The following is a 21586-nucleotide window of genomic DNA, read 5'->3' on the forward strand; positions in this document are numbered from 1 at the left end:
CAGGAATACAGGGCTGCTTCAATATTAGGAAAACTATCAGCATAACTGACCATATAAATAACAAAATGAACAGAAATCATATGATTATCTAAATAGATGCAGAAAGCCTTTGACAAAACCAACATCCATTCCTATTAAAACACTAGATCACATAGGAATAAACGGAGCTTTCCTAAACATGATAAGGAGTATCTACCTAAAACCATCAGCAAACTTTATCTGTAATGGGGATAAATTAGAAGTCTTCCCAATAAGATCAGGGTTCATGAGGCAAGAATGTCCATTTATCACCACTAATATTCAATAGTGTACTATTAAAAAAATATTACTCTTTGCAAATGATATGATGTTATAGTTAGAGAACCCTAGAGAATCAACTAAAAAACTACTTGAAATAACTAACCACTTTAGCAAAGTTGCAGGATATAAAATAAACCCAAATAAATCATCAGCATTTCTACGTATTACCAACAAAGTCCAGGAGCAAGAGATAGAAAGAGAAATTCCATTTAAAATAACCGTAGACAATATAAAATACTTGGGAGTCTACTTCCCAAGACAAACCCAGGAACTATGAACATAATTACAAAATACTTTGCATACAAAGTCAAACCTAAACAATTAGGAAAACATTAATTGCTCATGAGTAGGATGGGCCAATATAATAAAAATTTATACCAAAATTAATCTACTTATTCAGCACCATACCAAACTACCAAAAAATTATTTTATACAGCTAGAAAAAATAATAACAAAATTCATCTGGAAAAACAAAAGGTCCAGAATATCAAGGAAATTAATGAAAAGAAATGCAAGGGAAGGTAGCCTAGCCATACCAGATCTAAAACTGTATTAGAAAGCAGCAATCATCAAAACTACTCAATACTGCCTAGAAAATAAAATGGTGGATCCGTGGAACAGATTAGGTACACAAGACACGGTAGTCAATGACTAAAATAATCAATCTACTGTTTCATAAACCCAGCTTCTGGGATAAGAACTCACTATCTGACAGAAACTGCTGGGAAAACTAGAAAATAGTATGACAGAAACTAGGCATTTACCATTATCTTACACCACACACCAAGATAAGCTGAGAATGGGTACAGGATTTAGACATAAGGGATAATAACATAAGCAAATTAGGAGAGCAAGGAATAGTTTATCTGTCAGATCTATGGAGAATGGAAAAATTTATGACCAAACAAGAGATAGAGAACATTATGAAATGCAAAATGGATGATTTTGATTACATTAAATTAAAAAGTTTTTACACAAACAAATCTAATGCAAACAAGATTAGAAGAGAAGCAGAGAGGCAGCTAAGTGGCACAGTGGATAGAGCATTGGCCCTGGAGTCAGGAGGACCTGAGTTCAAATCTGGACTCAGACACCTGACATTTGCTTGCTGTGTGACCATGGGCAGGTGACTTAACCCCACTGTCTAGCAAAACAAAACAAAACAAAATTTAAAAACAACAACCAAAAAAAAAAAATCACCCAAAACCAAAATAGACTTGAAGAAGGGAAGCAGAAAGCTCGGAAACAATTTTTACAGCCAGTGTCTCTGATTAAAAAAAAGGCCTCATTTCTAAAATACATAGAGAATGGAATCAAATTTATAAGACTATAAGTCATTTCCCAATTGATAAATGGTCAAAGGAAATGAACAAGCAGTTTTCAGATAAAGAAATTAAAGCTATGTATAGTTATATGAAAAAAAAATGCTCTAAATCACCACTGATTAGAGAAATGCAAATCAAAACACCTCTGAGGTGCCACCTCACAACTATCAGATTGGCTAACACTACAAAACAGGAAAATGATGAAGAAGATGTGAGAAAATTGGAACACTAATGCATTGTTGGTGGAGTTGTAAACTGATCCAACCATTCTGGAGAGCAATTTGGAACTATACCCAAAGGGCTATAAAACTGTACATACCCTTTGATCCACTAGTAGGTCTATATCCCAAAAAGATGATAAAAAAGGGAAAAGGACCCACATGTACAAAAATATTTATAGCAGTTCTTTTTGTGGTGCCAAAGAATTGGAAATTTAGGGGATGCCCATCAACTGGGGAATGGCTTCAAGTTGTGGTATATGAATGGAATGTAATACTATTGTGCTATAAGAAATGATGAGCAAGCAGACTTCAGAAAAGCCTGGAAAGACTTATATGAACTGATGCTGAGTGAAGTGAGCAGGAACCAGGAGAACATCGTACATAGTAACAGCAACATAATTAACAACTTTGATAGACTTAGCTCTTCTCAGCAATGCAATGACCTAAGACAATTCCAAAAGCCTCATGATGGAAAATGTTATCCACATCTAGAGAAAGAACTATGGAGTTTGAATGCATATGGAAGCATACTATTTTCTCTCTTTTTTTTCCCCTTTCTCATTGTTTTTCCCTTTTGTTCTGATTCTTCTTTCACAATCTGATTAATGTGGAAATCTGATTAATATGATTGTACATGTATAGCCTATATCACATTGCATGTCATCTTGGAGAGAGGGAAAAATTTAAAACTCAAAATCTTATAAAAGTGAATGTTGAAAACTAAAAAGTAATTAATTAACTTTTAAGAAAAAAAATGAAGGACAAACAAGCCCAGTAATTTAGTCTTAAGTTCAAAGGGCATGGGCTTTTTTTGGTCACATTATTTGAATTATTCTAAATTGTTTTCCAATTTGTTTGTACCACTTCACAGTTCACCAACAATATATTAGTGTGATTATCTTTCCACAAACCCTTCAGCATTGAGTATTGCCTTTTTTAAATTTTTTTTTTTTTTTTTTTTTTTGCCAATATACAGGATGTAAGCTAAAACCTCAAGGTTGTTTTGAATCGCATTTCTGTTATTATTAATGCTTTGGTGTATTTCTCAAAGTGGTTGTGAATACTTTGCAATTCTTTTGAGAACTATGTGTTTATATATTTTGACCATTTATAGGGAATGGCTCTAAGTTTTATAGATGTGTGTGCATGTGTGTATATATATATATATATAGTGTTTAAATATCTTGGATACCAAACCCTTATCAGAGAAATTTAATGCAAAATTTCTCCCCTGTTTGATCACTTCCTTCTTATCCTATATGCATTAATGTTATCTGTGCAGAAGTTTTTCAGTGTCAAGGAATCAAGGTTATTTTATCTTTTATAACTGCTTCTATCTCTTTTGATAAAGAAGAAATCTCTTACACGTAGCTGTGAGGAGCATAGGCATATTTTGATAGTATTATCTTTTTATTTTTAATTTAAGGAATAAAAAAGCATTTCTATAACATTTTATAATTTTAAAAAATGATTGTACGTGAAACTGTAAATCAATTAAGTACAATATGCTATTCCTTTTAAATACATAATAAAATTATCATGTAAAAATTATTTTTACATGTAGCTGGGGAAAAAAATAATTATTCAAAAAATAAAACAAAACACACATTTCCTTTGACTCAGTAATGCCACTGCTAGGTCTACACCCCAAAGAAACCAAAGAAAAAGGAAAAGCACCCATGTGTACAACAATATATATATTGTTGTCATTCAATTGTTTCAATGGTGTATGACTTTCTGAGACCCCATTTAGCGTTTTCTTGACAAAAATACTGGAGTGGTTTGCCATCTCCTTCTCTAGCTCATTTTATAAATGAGAAACTGAGGCAAATAGGGTTAAGTGAGTTGCCCAGAGTCACACAACTAGTAACTGTCTGAGGTCACATTTGAACTCAGGAATATGAATCTTCCTGACTCCAGGCTCAGCACTCTATCACTGTGTCACCTAGCTGCCCCAAATATATGGTAGCAAAGAACTAGAAACTGAGGGGATACCCTTCAACTGGGGAATGGATGAAAAAGTTATGGTATTCAAATGCGATGGAATACTATTATACTATGTAAAATGATGAAGGGGATGGTTTCAGAAAAACCTGGGAAGACTTTTATGAAGTAAGGCAAAGTGAAGTCAGCAGAATGAGGAACAATTTGTACAACTTCAACACTGTAAAAAAAATCAACTCTGAAAGATTAATTCTGATCAACGCATCAACTCTTCACAATTTAGCCAATTCCTGCCTTTCCAATCTTCTTATCTTTTACTCCCTTCCATACACTACAACCTAGGTACATCGGTGTACTTACCATTCGGTGCATTAGACATTCCTCCCATCTCCAAGCCTATTTGTTTACTGACTGTTTCTCATACCTAGAATACCTTCCTTCCAACCTCTGACTTTTAGAATGCCCAGCCTTCCTTCAAAAGTCTGCTTGAGCATCACTTTCTCCAGGAGACTGCCTGATCCTAGAGTTAGAAAAATCACTCTGGCAGCTGAGTGAAAGATAGAAAGGAGTGGAGAGAAACTTGAGGCAGAGGGCTCAATTAGAACACTATTGAAACAATCTAAGCAAGAGATGATAAGGTACTGATGTACGATAATGGTGGTTTGAGTGGAGATAAGGGGACACAGGTGATATGTAGAGAAAGAAACTTCAATAGTTGACAACTGATTAGATATGTGGGGTGAGTGAGGAAAACAGTCAAGGTATATCAGAGGTATATCATATACTTAACAAAGGACTATGCTTTTTTTAAACACTTCTAATCTACACCATTATTTTAAGTGATATTTTTCATCACACTAGGAAACTCTGGCAAATAGATCTTCAAATCTAGGGAAAAGGTGTTAATGCATAGCTAGGGATAAGAAATTTTACACAGTAACTTTAGTGCATCTTCCTGAGAAGCATGATAAAGGAAGATAATGCCCAAGATTCTTTAATTGAATCATCTTTCCCATGCAAAACAAAACTATTTCCCTAAAATTTCTTTTGAATAAAAATTTCTATTTCCAAATAAGTTGTTATTAAGCTAATAAGATATGAGGTGATAGTACAAAATTCAGTCAGGCTATTTTTAGAAATGACACACCCAATATAATCAGATATTTTTAGAATATCATATCCACTTATGACATATCCAGTTTTTAAAATAAATGTCTTTTAGTCAGCTGTTTTTAAAGACAAGTACAGCCTTGATGTATTATTTATCAAACCACTTGTCAAAAATCAAAACATGATAAAAAGAATGAGAAAAACAGCATATTGAGAAGGAAAATCTAGAGTTCAAAGATCTAGAGTACATGGCGTTTAGAGAAATGGAATCTAAGTACAGTCAACTTTCAACCAACCTTACTAAAGCAAGAGATTTTCCACAGATAGGCCATTCACTCATGGTCCTAAACCAAATGAGGAATGAGACCAGGGATTCTGGTGTGAAGAATATCTTCATGATGTCCAATAGAGTTACTTACCATATACCTATTGCTATGGAGAATGGGACACCAGGATTAATCATTATGGAAAAGGAGGAAATGGGGGAGAATGGTAGAGGAGTCAGAAAGGAGGTAAGTCTCTTCCACGGAAAGGGAGAATGTTCCCTATTACAGATTTCCAAGCAGCCAATATCAACACTTGCATTAAAACTCTGATCTCCTTTTTTTTACAGTAGCAAAGCTGGTTACCAAGAAGTCCTAACACTCCATTTATTATTTTGGGTACCATTTCCCAGAGTTGTAGGAAGTAAAGAGCTCTGCCCATGTTTTCTGGGAAGTCAAGAGCACCCCTTTACCAACACGAATCAATCAATCAACAAGCATTAAGTCTCAAGGACTGGGGATACAAAAAAAGGCTTATATTCTAATGGTGAAAAGAACATGTACATATACAGTTATATATGGAAGACACATATAAAACAAATACAAGGTAAACATAGAAGGGAAGACACTAGGAGCTAGGGTTAATGGGAAAATCCTCCTACAAAAGGTGTTGCTTGAGCAAGCCTCCTGAAGGAAGACAGGGATGTTGAGAGGCAAGTACAAAGACAGAGCATTGTAGCTATGGAGAACAACGAGTGCAAAGGAAAAAGAGAGATGGATGTCTTGTGTGAAGAACAATAAATAGACCAGTAGACAGAAAGTGTATGTACATGGAAGTAATGTGTAAAGAAACTGGAAAGATAGGAAAGGGTCAGGTTCTTAAGAGCTTTAAATGTCAAACAGAAGACTTTCTATTTGATCTCAGAGGTAACAGAGAGGCACTAGTTCCTTGAGTGGGGGGAGGTAAGGACGTGATGTGGTCAGATCTGTGATGTGGTCAGATCTGCATTTTCTGCATGGAAGATGAACTGAAGGGAGGAGAAATTTGAGGCAGGGAGGCCATTTAGAAGATCACTGCTATAGTGCAGATAAGAGGCAATATGGTCCTGAATTATCATGATCATTGCGGAATGAAGAGGTACATTTATGATACATGTGGAGAGATGTCAAGATTTGGCAATTAACTGGGTATGTTGGATGAGTGTGAGTGAGGAGTCAGAATGACACCAAAGTTGTGAACCTGTATAGATGATGGTGCTCTCAACAGTAACAGGGAAGTTAAGAAGAGGGAAAGATTTGAGAGAAAATGTAATTAGTTCTGTATTAAGACACATAGAGTTTCGAGATGCCTAAAGGACACTGAGTTCAAAATGTCCAATAGAGAGGCTGGATGGAGGACTGGAGCTCAGCAGAGAGACAAGGCCTAGACATATGAGTGAGAGATATGAGTCATCTGCATAGAGACAAATGAATCCATGAGGAATAGATGAGATTAACAAGTGAAAAATATACAGAGAAAAGAAAAGGCTTAAGACAAAGACTTGGCATACACTCAGGTACTAGAAATGACATTAATGAAAATCCAGCAAAGGAAACTGAGAAAGAGAAGCCAGGTAGGAGAACATAAAAACCCAGAGAGGAGAAAGGAGGGGAGAGTGGCTAAGAGTATCTAAAGCCAGAGAGGTCAGGACAAATAAAGACTCAAAAAGGACTACTGAATTTGGCATTTAAGAGATCACTGGTAACTTGAGAGAGCAGTTTCAGTTGAGTGATAAGATCAGAGGCCAGATTTCCGATGGGGTAAAAGAGAATGACAGGAGAGGAAGCAGAGGTGTTGACAGCTTTTTCCATAGAGTTTAACCAATAAAGGGAAAAAAGATACAAGACAATAGCCTTCAGGGATGGTCCAATCTATTGAGGGATTTTTAAGGACAGAAGATCCTTAAGAGTGTTCGTAGACAGTGAGGTAGCAACCATTAGAAAAGACTAAAGATTAGAGACAAGGGGGATGAGAACAGAAGTAATTAATGTGATAAGACAAGAGGGGATGGGATCAAGAGTAAATATAGAGGAGTTAGACTTGACAAAGAGGCCTCTCTATTAGAGACTGGAGTAAAGAAGTAAATCACAGTGATTGTGCAAGATAAGGAGAAAAATGAAAGAAAAGGCAACTCGTGGCCTCAACTTTAGGGATGAAGCATGAGACGAGGTCCTCCACTGAGAGAATGGGGGTGGAGTGAAAGGACAAGGGAAAAAGGCCATCAATTGTCTGAGGCAGGCCCTCCATTACACCCCACATCATATGAAAGATGTGCCCCTGATCAGCTTGGCCAACATCTTGCACAACACCAGGCTCTGACAGGCACCACCATGGTAGCAACCATGGCTGTAGAGATCTCGCCTCACTTTTTCAGGAATTATTTTACCCTTGCCAATGTCTACGTGGCCATGAAGGAGTCTGAAAAGGTCATGATGTAGTACGAGTCAACACTAAAACTGCAGCCTGAATTTGCAACCACCAAGAATCAAATCCAGAGCATTCAGTGTTATTTACTTATGAAAAAAGAGCCACAATGTTCTCCTTAATCTTCCTCTTTCCCCTCCCCCCATTTCTTTCTTTCTCTGTTTCTCTCTCTCTTCTTCATGTTCTTCTTTCTTTAAAGAAAGAAACCAATCATTGTCCAGTATCTACTCTTAATAAGGTATGCGATGATAAGCTGGGGGATTAAGACAGTGGGGTTGGTTTGGTTCTTTTGGTTCCTTTCTCCACTCCCACCCCCTCACCTCCTTGCCTTCCTCTCAGAAAGAAGCATCTTTGGAAACAGTTGTTCCAAGCAGAAAATGTAGCTAACGAAAACTCTGTAAGTAACTGAGCTGAGAAACTGCTGGAGATGTCACATCCCTAAACACCTTTCAGATTTTCTCAGTGGTCCAACCAGCTCCACCCTTATGGAGGGCAGTGGGACAGTCCTAACAATTATCTGCTTCCTAATGTAGCATCTCTTGGTGGAAATGCAAAAACCCATCCCTACACCAGATAACAAGAAGTCATGTCGAGCTGTCCACCACTGGAAATTCATCTTATCCAATTCATTCTGCTGTATTACAAGCCCAGAGGTGGGGGGGGGGGGGGGGGCGCAGTGGGTGCCAGGTGGGGAAGTGATTTACAAAACAAAATCTTGAAAAGAGAAAAAAAAACCTTAGGAACATCCAACCTTTTGTTATGTTATTTATGTTGGGGGGTAGGGTGGGAGGGAGAGACTGACACAAGGAAAATCAGTGATGCACAACATCTACACCATTTGTATTTTGATCACAAAACACAGGGAAGTTGAAATCTTACATAGGAGGTGTTTATACAAATGTGTGTAAATATACATATATATACACACATACATACATAGAGATGTATATCTACAACTATGTATATGTGTATGTGTATACATGTATTTGCAGACCTCTGCAGACCTGAGAGTCTGTTTTACTGATTTTTCTGTTCACTGTATTACCCATCTCAGAAAAGCATACACATGTAAATTCCCTCTCTCTGAGGCCTTCTGACTTAATGCTACTCCAAGTAACCTGCCTAGACCTGTTCAAATCTAAATCGAGCTTTTCCCTTTGCCTCCAGACCATGTGAACTCTACAAGGGCACATGCTGAGAACAAAAATAAAAACTGTTTATGAGAAAAAAAACAAAAACAAAAACCAAAACCAAAGAGAATGGGAGTAGACCTGGTATGGAAGAACTGAAAAGAGAAAAGAGGGTCTGAAATATCCACTGTGGTGTGTGGGATAGAGAATCAATTAGAGTAGTACCTGCTGCAGCGAGATTACAGAAGATAAATGTGTAGTGGACCCAGTCACCACAGTTGTGACTTCTTCCAGGTGCAGCAGTACATGAGCAAAAGCAAAGGATGCAAATGGTGGGAGTAATCCAGGGCTGGAGTTTGACAAAGTGTGACCTGCAACAGGAAAAAGTAGGAAAGGGAAGAATAGTGTATCAATGAACTACTTCATCAAGGGGTAGAGAATTAAGAAGGAAGGGAAGTTATGGTCTTAGCAGGGGTAAAGGACTAGCATAGTACTAAGGAATGGAGGAATTAGAGATTGTATTGAGGATGAAGAATAAATTTAGGTGTAATAAAGCACAAAGAAAGATGGGATGATAAAATATTTTTTATTAGAAAAAGGGATTTAATATGGGAGTGGAAGACTTGTGGGTTATGGCAAGATCAAAGTTAACTCTGTGGATATCTGAGGTAGAGTGGAGGAATAGGTCATGACAGCTGAGCAAACTGAAGATCTGGGATGTTAGGGTATTTGAAGTAATATCAACAATATAGTGTAATGACTGAGTAAAGAAAGTCAGGTGAATTAGGAGAAATTCAGAGAAACTCAGAAAAACCTGAATGAACTTTAACAATAATACTGTCCACTTTAAAACAGATTTTGCAAAGAAAACAAAACCAAGAGGATACACACATTGACAATAACATAAAATGAAAACATTAAAATTCATTAGAATTCAAATAAGTATAACAACAAATACTGATTCAAGCAATTGGCCAATAAACATTAAGCACCTACTATATGCCAGGCACTCTGCTGAACACTGGGGATACAAAGAAAAGACAAAATATAGTCTCTGTCCTCAAGGAGCTCGCAGCTGAATGGAGGAGACGACATGCAAACTATGTACAAATAAGCTATATAAAGGATAGATCAGAAATACTTAATAAAGAAAGCCCTAGAATTAAGGGAGATCAGGAAAGGCTTACTGAAGAAGGGGGGATTTTAGCTGGGATGTGAAAGACGACAAAGATGAGCAGGGAGAACATTCTGGACATGAAGGGGGACAATGAAAGAAAATGCCCAGAGTATCTTTTTCATCTGAACGGCAAGGAACCCAGTTTCAATGGTTTGAAGATTACCTGATGGGGAGAAGTGTGTGGTGTTAAGAAGACAGAAAAGTAGGAAGAGGTCAGGAGATAGATTATAAAGGACTTTGAAGGACAAGAGGATTTTACATTTGATTCTAAGGTGATCAGAAGCCACTGGAGTTAACTAAGAGGTTGGTACAGTCAGAATGCACTTCAGGAAGTTCAGATTCTAGAAAAATGAGGAAATATTTCCCTCTCAATTGAGAGGCAGTGGATTTAAGATGTCAAATGCTGCACATATTCACTGTCAGGCATAATCAATGTACTGGCTCATTTACTTAACTGATTGTCTGTTTCAAAGGAAAACTGTGTGATGAGGAAGTGATAGTAATGTAAATAAAACTGCACCAATAAAACTTCAAAAAAATAAAATATAAACTATTTTAAAAAAAAGAAAGTCAGGAACTGGAACCAACTTAATTATATTTTTGAGCATCATTTTATATGTTGCATTCTAGACCTAATATTCCAGAAGGCAATTGATGCCTGCTTTTTTCTGAGCCTTAAAAAGAACGCCAACTACTTTTATAAATTGCTTCCAGTACAAGTTTGGCCTTGACTTATTATTTAAGTTTATGTAAAAGGCTTAATATGCCACAATTAATATGACAGCTGTTCAACTAGTAAAAGTCTAGTTTTCTTAAATATGATAATCTGATTATGCCACAGTTATGCTGTAAACCAAATGTGAAGTTGAAAGTCTTGGCCCTCCAAGTATAATTCCCTACTCTTGAGATACTTATCCAGTACCCTCTATCTCAAAACTTACGGCCCTGGAATTCAACAAAATATTTTTTTTAAGTATATCTTTCATTTCATTAGGATAGGGAGTTTCAGGTAAGGAAATCCTATCTACAAATGCAGAGTAGCACCTCTTCTGCAACTTACACTATAGTATTAAAGAGTTGCTTGGGCCATTGAGAGATTAAGGGGCTTGCTCAAGATCAAACAGACAGTGTTGTCAGAGGCAGAACTTGAATGCAGGTGTTCCCGATTCTAAGACAGCCGCATTATCCATTATACTACATTGGCTCTATTTATCCATTAAGTCACTCTAACTCTCTCAAGAAAACATCTTCTATTCTGGGATACCTCCTTCTATTAAACATTCCTCAATATTTCCTTCATATTATTAAGTATTGAAGAAGATAGTGCTAAACTTTAATGGTATAAAAGCAGTGGCATCCTTGACTCTTTACTCTCTCACTTTACATCCTATTAGTTGGTAAATCTTAACACTGGACCTCCACAATATCTCAGGTGTCCATCTGTTCCCTTTTCTCCACTCAATTATCAGTATAATTCAGACCCTGATCACTTTTCACCTCAACTACTGCAACAGTCTCCTTGTTTTTTAAGTTTTTTTAATGTCTTTTATTTTTTAATCACTTTTAATAGCATCCTATTTTTAATAGTTTTCTCCAATATGCTTCCCCCCTCCCCATATGACAGACAGTATCTTTTACCCCAAAAAAAGGAGGAAAATATCAGCACAACCAATTAATACATTAAAAAAAAAATCCAGGGCAAAGAATTGGAAACTGAGAGGATGCCCATACATTGGAGAATGGCTGAACACAAGTTGTGGTACATGAATGTAATTGAATACTATTGTGCTATAAGAAATGATGAGCAGGCAGACTTCAGAAAAACCTGGAAAGACTTGTATGGTCTGATGCTGAATGAAGTGAGCAGAACCAGAAGAACATTGTACACAGTAACAGCCACATTGTGTGATGACTGTCTTTGATAGACTTAGCTCTTCTCAGCAATGCAAAGATCTAAGACAACTCCAAAATATTCATGATGGAAAATGCTATCCACATCCAGAGAAAGAACTATGGAGTCTGAATGCATACAGAAGCATGTTATTTGCTCTCCTTTTCTTCTGTTGTTTTGTTTTGTTTCTTCTTTCTCGTGGTTCCTCCCATTAGTTTCTAATTCTTCTTTACATTATGACTAATGTGAAAATATGCTTAATATGAATGTATAAGTAGAGCCTATATCAAATTGGATGCTGTCTTGAGGAGGGGGGAGGAGGAGGAGGGGAAGAAAATTTAAAACTCAAAATCTTATGGAAGTGAATGCTGAAAACTAAAAATAAATAAATTATTAAAAAAAATCCAAAACCATATAATGTGCAACACCTGTGGACCACAACCCACCTCCAGATGGTATGGGTTGGGAACATCCTCTTATATCTCTTAAGTCAAGCCTGATCCTTATAATTTTGTTACATTCACTTTTGATTTCTGTGTGGTCGTCCTTTGCATTTATGTTGTTGTTGTCATTGTATATATTGTTTTCTTGGTTCTGCTTACTCAACTCTGTATCAGTTAGATAGATCTTTCCATGCTTTTCGGTATTCACCACATTCATCATTTCTTACAGCATAGTAATATCCATTACATTCATGTACCATTATTTGTCTTGCCATTGGATTCCCCAATCAATGGGCATCTACTTTGTTTCCAATTCTTAGCCATCATAAAAAGAGCTACTATAAATATTTTGGAGTATATAGGAACTTTCTTCTTATTGATGGCTTCCTAGGGTATGAGGCCAGCAATAGAATCTCTGGGTAAAAAGGATATAAACATTTTAGTCACTTTATTTAAATAATTCAAAACTGCTTTCCAAAATGGTTATACCAATACATAGCTCCACCATCATCCCAAAACCCCTACAACACCTTTGCCATTTTTTGTCACCTTTACCAATTTGCAGGGTATGAGATGAAACCTCAGGGTTGTTTTGATTTGCCTTTCTCTTACTATCAGTGATTTAGAGCATTCTTTTATGTGGTTGTTAATACTTTGCAATTCTTCTTTTGAGAACTATTTGTTCATATCCTTTGACCATTTACGTATTAGGAACTATTTATTAGTCTTTTTTGTATACAGTTCTCACTTTACTTGAATGGACCAAAACAATTGTTACATGAATGCCAATTAGCCCACAGATGTGGAGAAGGGAAGGAGGGAAGGAGGGAGGGAGGGAGGAAGGATGGAAGGAAGGAAGCGGACCATGCATATGTGGAGAGAGGGGGCCAGCACATCGTTAAAGGACACAACAGGAGGAGGAACACACAGGAGCAGGAACACACAGGAGCCAAGGCCAACCACATAGAGGTCTGGCCTGAACCTTGAGAGGAAGAACATGAGTGGGGGCAGATAGGAGAGAGCCAGACACAGAGAGGAGAGGATGGGTGACGTACAGGGGCCAGGAACAGATATATGGTACCTGAACAAAGACAGAAGGAAGACAGACACATGAGGGCCAGACGCACAGGCAAGTGGATAGAGCTACTCAAAGGTCATCTCCCTCAGCACCTGAGGTCTTAAACTAAGCACCTTAATCCGGTGCCTGCTGTGGTCTCTCTATGCTTGGTATGCTTTCACCTGAAGGAGTTTTGTTGTTGTTGTTGGTTTTTTTTTTTTTTTTTTGGAATGGGGAGGCCACAGCTGAACACTGAGGGGCAAGAATAAAGAGAAAGAATATCACAGGTAGTTTTTTGTGGAATGCAGATTTCTTTTGGAATTCTTTTTACCAAATCAAATTTGCATAATGCAAATTTATGTAAAATGAGAACTATCTGTATAAGTTAAGTCAGGCCTGCACAACATGAGGCCTTCAGGATCCTGCCAAAAATGTAGAGGAAAACATCCTTCATATGTAGAGGAAATCGGGCCACAGGTTGTACAGGCCTGAGTTAAGTGTTTATATATCTTGGATACCAAACCCTATCAGAGAAATTTGATACAAAGATTTTCCCCCCATTTTACTGCTGCCCTTCTTATCCTAAGTGCATTAATTTTGTCTGTGAAGAAGCTTTTCAGTTTCATATAATCAAAGATTTTATCTTTTGTGATTGCCTCTATTCCTTGTTTGGTAAGAATATATCTCCATGGTGGGGTAGCTAGGTGGCGCAGTGGATAGAGCTCTGGCCTTGGAGTCAGGAGGACCCGAGTTCAAATCCAGCCTCAGACACTTGACACTTCCTAGCTGTGTGACCCTGGGCAAGTCACTCAACCCCAGCTGCCTCACCAAAAAGAAAAAGAAAATATATATATATTCTACTCTTAGCTGAGAGGTATGTTTCTCTTCTAATTTTTTACAGTATGATCTTTAATATTAAAGATTATGTATCTATTTAGCCATTTAGAATGCATTGGGGAATATGGTACAAGGTGTTAATCTAAGCCTTTTTTCTGCTCCACTGCTTTCCAGCTTTCCCAGCAGTTTTTTTATTATAGGGAGTCCTTTCCTAAGTACTTTGTGTTTCCCAATTTATCAAACACTAATTGAGTTTAGAGTTCGACTGTTTCTGATTTTCCTTGTCAAGTCTATTCCATTCATCTACTCTATTTTTCAACCAATACCAGGTAGTTTTGATGACTGTTACTTTATAACATAGCTTGAGATCTGGAAGTGTTATTCCCCCTTCATCCCTACTTTTCATCATTTCCCTAGATAATTTAGATCTTTTGTGTTTCCAAATGAATTCGTTATTATTTTAACAAGTTCTACAAAGTATCTGCCTTAATAATTTATATTAGCATAGCTCAGTCATAAGCACTGTATATTCCTCCAGCTATTTAAGCTGTTCTATTTCTTTAAGGAGCACTTTTTAATTGAATCTAAACAAGTCTTCTGTATGCTGTGGTAGATCAATCCCCAGATACTTTATGCATTCTGGAGTGATTTGGAATAGGATACCCATTTCTATTACTATTTCTTAGATTCTGTTATTATTATTATTATTATTATACAGAAATGTGGTTGATTTTTGAGGGTTTATTTTAGAGCCTATAATTCACTGAAACTATTGTATCAGTATGTATCTTTGCTGATGCCCTAGGATTGTCCAAAGTATACCAGCAGCAATTAAGGATAGTTGTATCTTCTCTTGATCTATCTTTATTCCTTTGATTTTTTTCCTCTTGTCTTACTGTGATTGTTAGCATTTCCAGAACCATATCAAATAAAAAGTGGGGATACTGAGTATCCTTGCTTTACTCTCATATTAATTGGAAAAGTTTTTCTAGCGTATCACCACATGAGACTTGCTTTTGGTTTTAGAAATTAAATATATATTTTATATATGTATATGTACGTGTGTACTACAGATATACATATACAGTTATCCCTATCACATTGAGGGGGTTAGAGACACGGTGCTCTCGGGATCTGGAAAAATCCATGTAAAAGTTTTTGGCCCTCCCTTTGTACCAAAGAAGAAGTCTGAATTATTATGATATTAAAAAACAAAATATGTTGATATTATACAATACTATACATTTATTTTTTGCATTTCTGAATTTCTGAACATTTTTTATGTTATCTGCTGGCCTTCACATGTCTGAAGCTTCCACAAAATTCCAAAAAAATTCCCATTTAATTTTTTAAGTTGAGCTGCACTACATCAAAACTGTGATGGGGAAAGTCACAATGTGGAAGGGATAACTACGTGTGTGTGTGTATATATATACACATATATGCATGTGTATATGTACATGTGTGTATATATGTATTTAAAGGACCCTCTGTGCCTATACTTTGTAGATTTTTAGCATAAATGAGTGTTGTACTTTTTTGCATTCATTGAGATAACCATGTGGTTTTGGTGTTTTACTTTTTAAAGAGTGTATTGATTATTTTTCTAATGTTGAAATATCCTTGCATCCCCGGTATAAATTCAACTAGCCCATAATGAATTATTTTGTGAATTAATTTCTTTAGTTTGACAAGAATGTGTTTAGAAATTTTTAATTGATATTCATTAATAATATTGGTCTAGTTTTTTCTTCTGTGTTTTATCCTTCACTGGCTTAGGCATTATTAGAACTATATTTTTCCCATAAGATGATTCTAGTAAGATGCTCTCTAATTTTCTTTAAAAGTTAGATAGAGGGGCATCCAGGTGGCACAGTGGATAGAGCTCTGGTCTTGGAGTCAGGAGGACCTGAGTTCAAATCCAGCCTCAGACACTTGACACTTACTAGCTATGTGACCCTGGGCAAGTCACTTAACCCTGATTGCCTCACCAAAAAGCAAAACAAAAAAGTTTGATAGAATCAGATTGCTTGCTGTCTTGGAGAGGGTGGAAAGGGGAAGAGAGGGAGGGAGAAAAATAAGGAACTCAAAATTTTACAAAAGTGAACGTTGAAAACTATCTTTACATGTAATTGGAAAAAAAATAAAATACTATTAAAGAAACAAAAAAACAAAAAACAAAAAAAAAGTCTGATAGAATTCTCTGGTATATCCATCAGGACCAATAGGTTTTTTCTTTTAGTAGTTCCTTTTATATAGCTGGTTCTATTTCCTTTTCTGAGACTGGGCTATTTAAGATTTCTATCTGGTCTTCTGTCATTTTGGGTATTTTATATTTTTGAAAGTATTCCTCTATTGCTCAGTTTTGTTGGCATATAACTGTGTATAACAGGTTCTGATTATTCTTTTTCTTTCTTCTGGTTTTGTGATTTCACTTTGCTCATTTGCTATTTTACTCTTAATTTTCCATCCTCTTCTTTTTAATCATATTAGGTCAAAGTTTATCAATTTTATTAGTCTTTTCAAAGAATCAGCACTTAGTTATATCATTTCTATGAAAACATTTTTGGTTTCCAGTTTATCTATTTCTCCATCTAATTCATTTTCTATTTCTCCATCTAATTCATTTCCCACCAGGATGTTCTGAAATTTCATCAAGGTCTCCAGAAACTCATTATCCTGCATCAACTCTGAAATTCATACCTTTTCAATACCCCTCCAGCTAGGGCCCTTCTCTCCCTCTAATTGGAAAGAGCGGTGGATGAACACTAAAGAACTCTTCCCAGATCCTCTATTTTTAGAAGAGTGCCCAGGGCAACCATCTCATCACTTCCCACCTTGCTGAAGGACTTGATCATACTCCCTTCACTGGAATCCTCCTCTTTCAAGATTTTTTAAATGTGTTGTCTTTCCCTATTAGATTATAAACTCCTTGAGGGCAGACTTTGTATCCCCAGACCTGAGCAAGTGTCTGGCACTTAAATGATCAGAGACTAATTTTTAATAGCTATTTTTGGGTGCACATTTTAGGTTTACTTATTAGTTTTCTATTTTTTTAAAATGCATATTCAGTTTATTAATCCTCTTTTTTTCTATTTTCTTAATGTATGTTTGCAGGGACATGATTCTTTCTATTGTTTTAGCTGCATCCCAGAAATTTTGAAGTGTTGTTTCATTATCATTTTCTTTTCGCATAATTATTGATTCTATGATTTGTTCGTTGACCTACTCATTATTTACAATTTTGAGCTGCCATTTGGGTCCATGTCTTTTGCTTGTGGTCTCTGAACCAATAACTTTTATTGCCCTGTGGTCTGTAAAGGATGTATTTACTATTTCTACCTTTTTATATTTGTTTGCAATATCTCTGTGCCCTAATATATGGTCAACTTTTGTAAAGTTTCATATGGTGGCTGAGGAATATATATATTCTTTTGCAGTCCCATCTGGAAGATATCTAAGTCTTTGAGCTCTAATTTCTCCAACAATTTGTTCAGTTCTCTATTTTCCCTTTTGTTCATCTTTTAGACTTATCAAAAAGTGAGGGACATTAAATTCTATTACTAGTATGTTTTTGTCTTTGTATTCTTTGTAGCTGTTAATAGTTCCATTATGAATTTGCATGTTAAGGCATTTGAAACATAAAAGTTTAATAATGATATTGATTTTTTTGTCTATGTCCCTTTCATCATAACATACCTTTCTTATTTATCCTTTTTGGATGTTCGTTTTTGTTTTGTCAGATAGTATCATTACAATATCTATGAAGCTGAAGCATAGTAAATCTTTACCCAGGCCTTCAGTTTTATTCTGTGTATGTCTTTGTTTTTTAAATGTGTTTCTTTTAAGCAATGAAGCAAAGGTTTTATTTTCTTATTAAACCTCTCACTCTTTAGTTTTATTGGACTGTTTAATCCATTCACATTTAAAAAGATGAGAATTGGGTTTACGTTTTCCTTCATTTGTCTCTAATATTGAGGGATTTTCTAAGTTGTGATTTTTCTCCCTCTTCTGCTGTAAACATAGTAATGTGTCTCTTCAGTTACTTTAGCTTACCCTTTTCTTTACGGTGGCTCTATTTCCACCTGCTCTCTTCTATGAGTCCCTGACTCCTCCCCTTCCATTTGTTACTTCCTTTCCCCTCTGAATTTTTGATCATGAGTTCCTATTTCCTTCCTGTTTTTATCTGGTTATTTAAATTCTTCCCCTCTTCTTCCCATCTCATTTAGTCAAGCAGAATACATCTTCCTGTCTTCTCCTTCAACTTCTATTCATTAGGTTTTTTTAAAATTTCATTTTCTATGTCCTTTTCCAAAGAGGATTTCTCTCCCTCACTCTCTTCACTCACTTGCTATCATCTTCCCTTTATGTCTACTCTATACCCCAATTCTCTGCTTCATGGCTCCTATACTTATCTAGTTCCTATTTTCTGCATTCCTCATGGAACTAAAACTTTTGACATACTCATCCTGGGGTCTCCCTCCTAAATAGTATCTGCCACTACCTGTAGAATTTTCCCCAGATCTCTCTATTCTATTGTGCATCATTCCGAGAATTCCTGCAGGTAATTCTGCTCCACAGAAGAATTCTCCTCGAGATCTACAATCATGTAACCTGCCACTGACCTTGGCCCTCTCCCTAGGTCAATCTCCTTCCCCATTTGCCTCAAAAATCTCACTCTGTGTCCATGACCTCCCACTTCCACCAGATGCCTCTAGAGATTCTGACTCTTTTCCTCCTGTGGAAGGATGAGTAGTTTCTCCAACCACCAAATCCCTGCAAACATCCAGCACAAGTAATCCATCTCCTTTCACAGAACACTTCTCCTCACACACAGAAGCATTTATCAGTGGCACCCCTCACGTCACCAAAATAAGGACTCTCCTTGTGGCCCCATTCTATCCTTTTCCCTCCCCTCCTCTTCACTGACTCCCTGAAGGCTCTCTTCCTGAGAGACCATAGTTATTACCTACCCCTTATTACTAGCCCTGGACTTAAATTAACAAGGCACATCACATACTCCCTTTAATCCTCCTCCTCCCTTCCATGCACCCTCCCATTTTGTAATTCAGACCCATCAAAAACACTGATTCACCTGTAGGTGGCGTTTGAAATTCTATCCATAACGTCCCAAACTCACCTCTACCATCATCTCTGCCTGTCTTCTACCTTCATTTGTCTCCTCGGGTATATTTAGAAAGTTTCTTAATAATGGTCTCACTGTTATCACTGTGGCTGCTGCTGTCCGTGGCTGCTGCACTCATTCATACCTTCTGCATTTCAGCTGTCTGGGGTATTCAAGAAGCAAAAAACAAAACCAAAAACAAACAAACAAAAAACCACCTCTTCAAGTCTGGTAGAAAACCACTCTTCTATTACTGCTCTTTTTTCATTTATGTTTTAGCTCAGATTGCAAGGTAAGTTACCTTGAGCTACATCTTGAGCTCCACTGTTCTTTAGACAGTATCATTCCATTCTGTCCTGTGTTTTCTGGTGGCACAATCTCGTATTATTGAAATTTCCTTTCCTTTGTATTTGAAGGTCTTTCTCCTAGTCACTAGCAGAATTTGTTTCTCAATAGAATTATTAAATTAAACCACCATGTGTCTCGGAATCTGAAACCTTGGAGTTGTTGGGTTTGTTTTTTTTTCTGTAGACAATCTATAGAGTCTTTCAATTGGCATTTTGTTTTCTTTGTTTAAAAGTTCTGAGCCGGTTTCTTCCATGAGCTTTTATATCACGGTGTTCACTTCTGATTTGTGGTGTTCTCTGGGAGACCTATAATCCTTAAATTGTCTCTACACATCATGTCTTTAAGATTAATATATTTGCTTATATGGAAAGCATGTTTTCTTTTAATGTTATTCTTTTTTCTTCTCTTCTAGACTGTTCTTCACTTCTTTGTATTTGCATTCCTGATCAGCTGTTCTTTCTTTTCTTTGCTAAGACTTGCCACTAGAGATTCATATTTTTCTATTTTGCCAAATTATTTCTGCTGTAGAGGCCATAAATTCTGCTCTCATAATTCACATTTCTCTTTTAAGCCACTCAAGAAAAACATGTTGTAGTTCCATGCTCTCCTCAAAATCCACAGGGTTCTCTGCTTCATCAGGTGTTTAATAATTTTCCGATGTTTTGCAGTTTTTATTTATAGATAATTTAACTTGTTTACTAGACCACAGTGTTTCCTGCTTATGCTCAAGGTCCTTCAGTTTTCTTCTTCCTGAGATCTTTTGTAATCTCAGCCTCTTTCCCCTTATTTTTCCCCTACTGCTCACTTTCTGACTCCCTCCCTTCTGATGATGGTTCCCCCCAGGGAGCTGGATCTCAAAGAATCTCAGTCCCCTCCCACACTAGGCAATTCATAGTTGAATAAATGAGGTCTCGGCTGCAAGTGGCTTTTGGGGCAACAAAACTGGATCCAACTGAGTGCTAGACTCTCTTTCTTTGGCTTAGTGAAATATCATAATCCCTCATACATGGTATATAGTCCTGTTCCCTCTGTTCTTCAGTTTGCTTGCTCAGCAACATAGAACACTGAAATGCTTCTTCCTACCTGGGAAAATTTCTGCTGTCTGGAGTTTGGATCTTTATGGCACTGGGATGAGGAAAGGATGAAAGTGGAGAGCTGAACTCTATTACAAACCCAAATGTAAGTCCTGCCCCATTCCCTCTGCTCCTCTTCTTTCATAAAGGGCTCTGGAGTAGCACAGAATGCTATCAGAGTGTCGGCTATCCCAGCCCTGGCTAATTTCTGCAGTACAGAGTTTGGATCTCCAGGCGCTTAAAAGAGGGAGAAGCGGAGACAGGATATGGGATTGCATTCTGTTGCAAGCTTTTTCGGTCTTGAAGTCAAAAGTAAGGTTGGGGGGCAAGGGGGAGGGGAAGGTGGGATGCAGAGTGAGCTCAAGTTAGGCATTGGTTCATGGAGGGTTTTTTGTTTGTTTTGCTTGTTTTACCATAACTGGGTTCTTGGTGGCCTAGATCAAGGAGACAGCTGGAACTATTTTATTTCTGGTGCATAATTTCTATTTTGGAAAGGTTTGAGAGGTTGTGAGGAACAGAGAAAATGTCTACTTCTCTCCTCTTATTGGTCACATGATATCTCACAATAGCCTTCTAATTAGCCTCCCTGCCCAAGTTTTTCACTATTCCAGTCCATCCTCTACTACTACTACCAAAGTGGTTTTTCTAAGGTATAAAATCATTTTCTACCCTCTACTCAAACTCCAATAGCTCTCTATTACTTATAGGATCAAATGTAAACTCTTTTGTTTGGCATTTAAAGTCCATGACAACCTGACATCAACCTACCTTGTCAGTTTAACTAAACTAGTCTTACTGTTTCTCATACATGACACTCTATCTCCCATGTCAACACTTTTGAACTGTCTCTTAACCCAAAATGCACTCACTCTTCACTA

At 36.8% G+C, this 21586-nt stretch overlaps 1 protein-coding gene across 3 annotated transcripts in view; it reads right to left on the reverse strand.

The window, feature by feature from the left end:
• The window catches only part of ITCH (itchy E3 ubiquitin protein ligase), a 143945-nt gene that overhangs the window by 111688 nt on the left and 10671 nt on the right, over positions 1-21586 (reverse strand). The window contains exon 2 of one of the 3 annotated variants that reach the window (XM_027867088.1): positions 8983-9128. The exons of the other annotated variants lie outside the window; for them this stretch is intronic. The gene's annotated coding sequence lies outside the window, so the exon portion shown is untranslated. The remainder of the gene's footprint in view (positions 1-8982; positions 9129-21586) is intronic. 3 annotated transcript variants of the gene reach the window in all.

This window comes from Vombatus ursinus, unplaced genomic scaffold (genome assembly GCF_900497805.2).
Source record: "Vombatus ursinus unplaced genomic scaffold, bare-nosed wombat genome assembly UNPS02014785.1, whole genome shotgun sequence".
NCBI classification, from domain to species: domain Eukaryota; kingdom Metazoa; phylum Chordata; class Mammalia; order Diprotodontia; family Vombatidae; genus Vombatus; species Vombatus ursinus.